This window comes from Rhineura floridana, chromosome 6, assembly GCF_030035675.1.
Source record: "Rhineura floridana isolate rRhiFlo1 chromosome 6, rRhiFlo1.hap2, whole genome shotgun sequence".
Lineage (NCBI taxonomy): Eukaryota > Metazoa > Chordata > Lepidosauria > Squamata > Rhineuridae > Rhineura > Rhineura floridana.
In genome coordinates this window covers 122,039,375-122,047,689 of record NC_084485.1, presented here as the reverse complement: position 1 = coordinate 122,047,689, position 8,315 = coordinate 122,039,375, and positions in this window count along the sequence as shown.

Genomic DNA, 8,315 nt, shown 5'->3' with positions numbered 1-8,315 from the left:
GTTGTAATGAATGCTGTCAGCTCCTCCTCCTGTCCTCAACACCACAACGGTTTGGCTCAGCTCCCTCCTCCATTGTTTTTTTCTGATCCTTACTGAACTTGCCCTGCTAATAGATTCCCCAGCCCAAAACACAAACAAAACCCCTACAGTTCCTATTGAACTAATGTAATAGACGACAAATATATCCATCATAACTGAACAAATAAAACTAAGGCAAAAGCAGAATCACTACTAAAGTAGCAATTCTCCAGTAGGGAACAGCCCATCTGAAGTCAATACTGTAGTATTATACAAGAATTTAGTGTGGTTGTTTTTTTAAAAAAATTGTGGGATATGGTATTAAGCATTAAGGTTGCAGCACACTGTTGTAATAAAAGTGGTGTGTTACTCCCTGTTATGTTTGTTTGGATGTCTATTCTACCTAAAGAATTTAAAAAAAGAGAATGGCATTAATAAATTACACAGCATCAGATTTCCCCATTCAGTACAGAAAAGCAAGCTATGCAGGGAACATACTGAAGTCCCTATGGGCCTAGGGTCAAAGCTTTCTCAATATAGAAGTTATAATTTTGCTTTGCTAATTTGAAAGCCTGTGGTTTTAAATATTTTTCTACAGAGTATTTGGAAGGAAGCCTAGCTATTTTAAAGGAAGGTAGACATTCTTAATAATATTGGATGATTACTAGTTTACTTAGTATTATTTTACATTCTGTCTCTCCTTAGTTCTCCCATCTTCACACATTATATTAGGAAAAAGGAGGCAAATTCTAGTTTTCACTTAAGAGGGCCAGCCCTATCATTTGCATTGGCAGCCCCCCAGCTGTTCCTCCTTAACTCATCACCAGTCATTTTATTTATGTATTTTATTGATTTATTGATATCCCGCCCTTCCTCCCAGCAGGAGCCCAGGGCAGCAAACAAAAGCACTTTAAAACATCATAAAAACAGACTTTAAAATACATTAAAACAAAACAACTTTAAAACATTTGTTTTAAAAGTTTTGAAGACACAATGTTTTTTAAAAAAGGTTTAAATTTCCCACTGTTGGAGGACAGAAGAACTGTATGGGCCACAAAGCCTCCCCTAAACTAGCCTGCTTCCCTCAGGTGTGGTGGTGGATAGTGTCACGCTGCCAGCACTGAAGAAAGAGCCAACTGCCAGTCTAGCCAGCTTCTGCATGTGGAATGGAGTGGGGATGTTGCTATATTGCGGTTTGCCTCAGGTAGCAACATGTCTCTTGGGAAGGATGGCCTGGCTTAGTAAATAAGTAAAACAGAAACATGTACTTCCCATTCTTTATAGTTGTGAACTTGAACTAATTGTTCAGCTAATGCAGAGAAAAAAAACTGAAAACTAGTTCACAACTGTTTTTCTGATGTTGTGATTCTTCAGTTATAACCAACAGACACTGCTCACCCCATCAGATTTCTGCCAGCCATAAGGACCTGGGGGTCAATACTCATAGAAAAGATCTGGGTTTATAAAGTTATAACTCTGAAGAGTCAGATAGCAGAGGATAAGTTGCCAGACATAAGGGCAACTACAGTACCCTACCCGAGCTCCATAGGCTTGTTGGCCGTTCCAGAAAAATGCTGCAGCAAGGATTCTGGATATGGTTTTCTCAGGTGACATACAACACCATACATTTAGAGCACAGGATTTGCCCCAAAGAATTCTGGGAACTGTAGTTTGTTAGGGCTGCTAGGAATGGTAGCTCTGTGATAGGTAAACTACAGTTCTCAGAATTTGGGGGGTGGGGGTGGCAGCAAATAAACCAGAACTACCAGGCTTGTAAATTTATTATTTATATCCCGCCTTTCTTTCAGCATACATGTAGTTCCCAGGCGGTCTCCCATCCAGGCATTGACCAAACCCAGACCTGGTTAGCTTCAACAAAGTGGTGGCCTTATGTGCCTTCAGACCATATACTAAATTTAGGCAGTTTTCAGCTTAGCTAATCAAGACTACTCCAGATTTCCATGTCTTTTTTGTTTGTATTTATCTTATGTGTTGAAATCTCAACTTATGAGTAAACCACAGCAAAACAAATAATTTAGATTAGATTTAAATTATATATTTAAAAAAACTCATTTCACAAGTCATAATTTACTTGTAGTATCAACTCAAGCAAGCCACATGCTTAAATGTTGTATGCCTGGCATCTGTGTAGTGAAAAATTACTTTAGAAATTAATTCAACAATGAGGGTGCCCAGGTACTGTGGAGGACAGGGCTCCTGACAATTTAGTTGTCATGCAAACTTCACCTGCTGAAATTCCCTCTTGCACAAGTCTTGGCCTTTTTTGCATCTGGATTCTATCACCCATATAAATTAAAGTAAAATTAAAAGGAACTACGAGCTCCTCTATATTCTTCTGACTATGTAAACATGGTTTTTATAGCATAAGATATACACACATATACTTAGGTATGACAAATTAGACTCATTAAAGTTAATGAACATGACTAATTTAGGTCCATTAATTTCAATGGGTCTACACTGCATATACAACCAACACTTTTCGTAAGTTTCTTGTATGTGCCTACAAAGTTGTCTTATAACAAGTCAAACCATTGGTCCATCTTCTCTAATATTGTCTGCTTTGACAGTGGCTGTCCAAGAGAGATCCTTCCCAGGTCTTTCATGTGAGATTCTTTAAGTGAAGATACCAGGTTGAGATAGGGCCTGCCTGCTTAGGGTTGCTCCCTCACTGAGGTCTGAGTCTCTCCAGCAGCATCACAATCAGCATGGTAGCCTCTCATGCTTCGCTATGAATTATGCATTTTCAGTAAGAGGCAAAAAGCTTCTTGTTCAAGATGGGCTTCCAGTACAGCAACCCACTTTCCATTTTTAAATCTGCTGGAATCATTTATCAATGCAAGTGCTGAGCACTTCCTAGGATTTTTGCCTGTCATAAACTCTGCTTAGTGCTACATTGTGTATCAAGAAAATACCGTATCAGTCATGAAATATTCACACAGCAACACAGTTATTCCCCTTTGAACTGAAATAAGCCAAGATATAAATCTTCATTGTTTCTATACATGATGAGCTAGACTATAATGTACATCTGCTCATAAAGAAAAAACTGCAACCTATTATTTAATTTGCTATAGCTGTACCTGCCATTGTTTTCAAATAAAAATTATACAGCCACAAGAGTGGCTGTATACTATAGTCAGCATGGATTTTTCACATTCCGCAATGTTAAATTGAAAATACTCCACATGCCATTCTGATCCTTCCCATAAGTTCATTTCAAAACAAAACCTTACAAGACTTATAGTCCTGAACTCAGAAACACTTGCTAAAGAACCCTCTAAATTTTCATGGTGACACACAAAACAGTCAAGAGAGAATCAAGAGTTCAAAGTGTAAAAAGAGAGAGAAAAACCAGACCTTTGGACTTTTTTTGTCAGAGCTCATAATCTGTTGAAATTAATTAAAAATCAACCATGTTCACACAGTACTTATAACCCTATTACTGACCTCGCTCCATACTCTGACCTTCATCTTCTGCAGTTTAAAAGTTAAAAAAATACCGGGCTGATTTTTAATTAATTTAAGAAATTTAGCAGTGAACTCAATGATAAGGCTGAGCATGCTCAGTAAGAACCAACTGTCAGTGTTCTAAAAGCCAGACTCACAGTTGTTGGGCTTGGCTAATCAGAGGCCACACCCACACCAGACCTTTATTTCACTTCAAACAGTCATGGCTTCCCCCAAAGAATATTGGGAAGTATAGTTTGTGAAGGGTGCTGAGAGGAGACTCTTACTCCCCTGACAGAGCTCCAGTGGCCAGAGTGGTTTAACAGTGAGCTGCTCTAATTGAAGCTCTCTGAGGGGAACAGGGCATCTCCTAGCAGCTCTCAGCACCCTTCACTAACTGCACTTCCCAGGATTCTTTGGGAGAAGCCATGACTGTCTAAAATGAAATAAAGGTCTGGTGTGGAAGTGGCCAGGGACAGCTTTGGCTTAAATGTGGGTGGGAGGCTACATGTTCCTCCTGTAGAATAAAAAGGTGGGAGAAACCCTGAAAACCAATGATAACCAATGTTTTCCTTTTGGAAAGGAAAAGGCCTCCCTCTCTGTCCAGTGCCAATCCATCCCATTTCTTCGCCTCCCCCTCCCCTCCCCAGGTCAGTTTCACTTATCCTAAGCATGATTACACAGGAGTAAATCCCACTGAACTCAAAAAGCATGCAAATAATCAAGCCTGCCCTCCCCCTCCCTCCTATCCCCTCCTCCTCCCTCCTACCCCCTCCCCCTTCCTTCAGCCCTCCCTTGCCCTTCCCCATCCCTTTCCAATCCCCTCCTCCCCCATGCTGTTTTACCTATCCAAGCATGATTACATAGGAGTAAATCCCATTGAACTCAATAAGCATACAAATGATCAAACCTGCCCTGCCCTCCTCCCCTCCCCTCCCATCAACTCCCTTTTGCCCCTTCCCTCCCCATACCTTTACACCTTTCCAATCACCTCCTTCCCCTCCCCTTCCTTCTGCTCCCCTCTCCTCTCCTTCCCCCTTCCCTCTCCTCTCCCCTCCCCCATGGTCAGTTTTACCTATCCTAGCCATGATTGCATGGGAGTAAATCCCACTGAATTCAATAAGCATGCAAATGATCAGACATGCCTTTCCCCTCTCCTCTCCTTTCCTCCTCCCTTCTTCCTGTCCTCCCCTCTTCCTTCTTCCTCCTCCCCTTCCCACTCCAGGCCTCCCTCTCCATGGTCAGTTTTACCTATCCTAAGCATGATTGCATGGGAGTAAATCCCACTGAACTCAAAAAACATGCAAATGATCAATCCATTCTCAGCAAACTTGCACAGGATCCCATTTCTTACCTCCTGGATTAAAAAGCAAAGAAATTCACTAACAGGCAAAAAAACCTTGCGGTTTGAGAACGTATGCCATATGCCATTGACCTATAAATTTGAAATTAATAAAAATAAATTAGACACAGATTTCTAGGATGAATAATGAGAGAAATATAATTTTCTAGGTTAGATTCTCTGTAGAAACAGTAGTGACATAGAAAAGAAGCAAAGTAAGAACACTAACATACAAAAATGTAATTCTCCATCTTTGGAGATAGCAGGCGTTGTCCCCCACTCACCATATTCTCAGAGGAACGTTACCAAATTCTTCCAAGCTATACAGGAACTGGATTGGACTGTGAAAGACCAACCCAAATGGTGTTTGCATTTTTATCTCAGGGAGGAGGGTCAGGTCTCCTGCTCCCCTGTGTATTCACTATAGCTGCCCAATTCCCTGCTTTTTAAAGTTTGATAGAAATATTTGTTGGCTATAGGTATGTTCTTAAACCACAAGATTTTTTGCCTATTAGTTAATTAAAATGTCATTGCAATCAGTCAGGGAGAGAAAATGTATTACTACAATCCAAAGTATGGGGTAGTTAGTCAACATAATCCCAAATCATGAAATTTAACACAGCTGTTAAGATAAAGAATGCATAGGGTTAACTCTATTTCATGCCAACTTGGATTTTCAGTTGAAGCAAAGTTCAAGGTGCTATACTCCCATAGGAATTAACATTGTGAGTCATAATAGAGTCTAGCTATCCCCTGTACTATATATCTTAATATGTTTATGTAAAAAGATGCAAAATTGTAATGTGTTGTATGCCATCTTGAGATGCCTATATAATAGCTGACATATGAATATTTAAGTTAGCAACGTTGTCAAATAAAGCTCTTGGGTTTCTTTAAAACTAAAACTTAATTAGAGTGTATTTGACTTAGATGCCAAATTAGTTTAAAAAATGATTAAAGAAATTGGAAAGAGCTGGCACAGCACAAGAATGCTTTGTTCTCTTACTGCACATTTATTCAACTTTATCCCTACTGCACACACCAAGTTTGCTACAAAATGAATCCTAATATCCAACTATTGAAAGTACATGGAAAACCATTATGTTTCACCAATATCTAGATTAGACCTGCAATGCCTTTGAAGACTTATCAAAACTGCTGTTCAAAATAGTCACAAGGCTACTTGTATATTGGTATACTTCCCTCACAGGCTCGTTGTCAAGAATTTGCCACATTTTTTGAGAACAAGGTTAATCAGATTCATCTCTCATTAGACGCCAATAAAGTAACAGGTTCCAGTGATCCCATGTTTGACACGGTTTATTCTTCTCTTTATACAACCTTTCAACCGATCCAACCAGAGGATATCCCTAAATTCCTTAATGGAATGAACCCTACGACATGTCTATTCGATCCATGTCCCTCCTGGCTTATAAAAACATCTAGAGTTGAATTGGCAAATTGGCTATGCGTGATAGTCAACTCATCACTCCAACAAGGCCACCTACCTGATTATCTGAAACAAGCAATTATAACACCTTTACTTAAAAAACCGTCCCTTAATGCCACTCTCTGTGACAGCTTTCGCCCTGTATCCAATCTGCCGTTCCTAAGCAAGGTTATCGAACGAGTTGTGGCGACACAGCTACAAAGTTTCATAGACACCAATGCCCATTATGATACCTTTCAATCAGGCTTTAGACCAAATCATGGAACAGAAACAGCCTTAGCGGCGTTGGTTGACGATTTACGGCTAGAACTAGATAAAGGTAATGTGACCTTACTAGTCCTATTGGACTTGTCGGCCGCATTTGATACTATTGACCATGACATCCTTTTGGATCGCCTTTTCGAGATGGGGCTACAAGGCACTGTAATACAGTGGCTCTGCTCTTTCCTAGAAGGTAGAACCCAGAGAGTTGCTCTTGGGGATTTCCTCTCAGAGCCCTGGCCATTGCGATATGGTGTTCCCCAGGGCTCTGTTCTTTCCCCAATGCTGTTCAATATATATGTAAAACCTTTAGGTCGTATTATTCGTAAATTTGGAATTTCTTACCATCAATACGCAGATGATACGCAACTCTATTGTTCATTTCCACCAGACGCCAAAGAGGCTGTTCATCCTCTGAACCAATGCTTGGCAGCAGTACAGAATTGGATGAATAGAAATAAACTAAAACTCAACCCAGATAAAACAGAGGTTCTCCTAATTGGACGAGACTCTATTCAAGAAAATAAAAATCTTCCCATATTAGATGGGATCTTACTTCCTCTGAAGACGCAAGTCCGTAGCCTAGGCATTATTTTGGACTCAGCCCTAACCTTGGAATCTCAGGTCGCAGCAGTCTCACGAAGCGCTTTTGCACAATTAAAATTAGTCAGACAACTTCGTCCTTTCTTGGGATTATCTGATTTACGGAAAGTAACACAAGCCCTTGTAACATCACGACTGGATTATTGTAATTCCCTCTATGTCGGTCTTCCTGTCAGAACCCTCCAGCCGCTTAGGCTGGTGCAGAGAGCGGCGGCGCGGATGCTTACAGGAGCTGGCCCTCGAGTGCATACCACACCACTTTTATACCGTGTGCACTGGCTTCCTATTATATTTCGTAACCAATTTAAATTGTTTGTTCTAACTTTTAAAGCTCTACATAATTTGACGCCACTCTACTTATCCAATCGCATTTGTAAATATACATCCCACCGCCCACTGAGATCCATTGCTGAATGCACTTTAACTATTCCAGCTTTTACCATCTGTCAAGCGAGCACTAGGAATACAGCCTTTTCAGTAATAGCCCCTAGTATGTGGAATGCCCTTCCACTTGAGATACGGCTTTCTAACTCCCTCTTAGATTTTCGTCGACATATTAAAACGTTTTTATTTCACCAGGCTTTTAATATGTGAATGGCACTATTTCATTTAATGTTCATTTTAGTTGATTTTTAATGGATATGTTAACTGATTTTATGAGTTTATTTACATTGTATGAGACTATATTGTTGTTCGCCGCTTTGAATTCTGTGAACGAAAGCGGGTTACAAATTGGCAAATAAATAAATAAATATAAATAAATAAATAACAGGCCCCAGTGAAATGGATAACATCTTACCAGTCCTTGAACAACTGGACTGGATGCTGGTCTTTTTTCAAGTTCAAAATGCTTACTTTTGAAACCCTGAATAGCTTGGGAAGCTAAGTAGCAGGTGAACCAACTTTGCTTGCAGGAACCTGTCTGAAGACTAATATATTGTTATCAATGAATGTTAATTCCTCTGCTGGCTTTAGATCTTGGTTATTTTTATAGTTTCTGCCATTTTTAATGTTTTAATTTTAGATCATAGAAGACAAATTTGAAATGTAGCAGATAACTAGTCCATCTAACTCAAGCTATTAGGTATCACCTTTAAAAAAAATTAAACACGGTATTATATTTTGTATAAATCATTCACAAAGGTTTTTTCACTTTACCAACACTGTAAA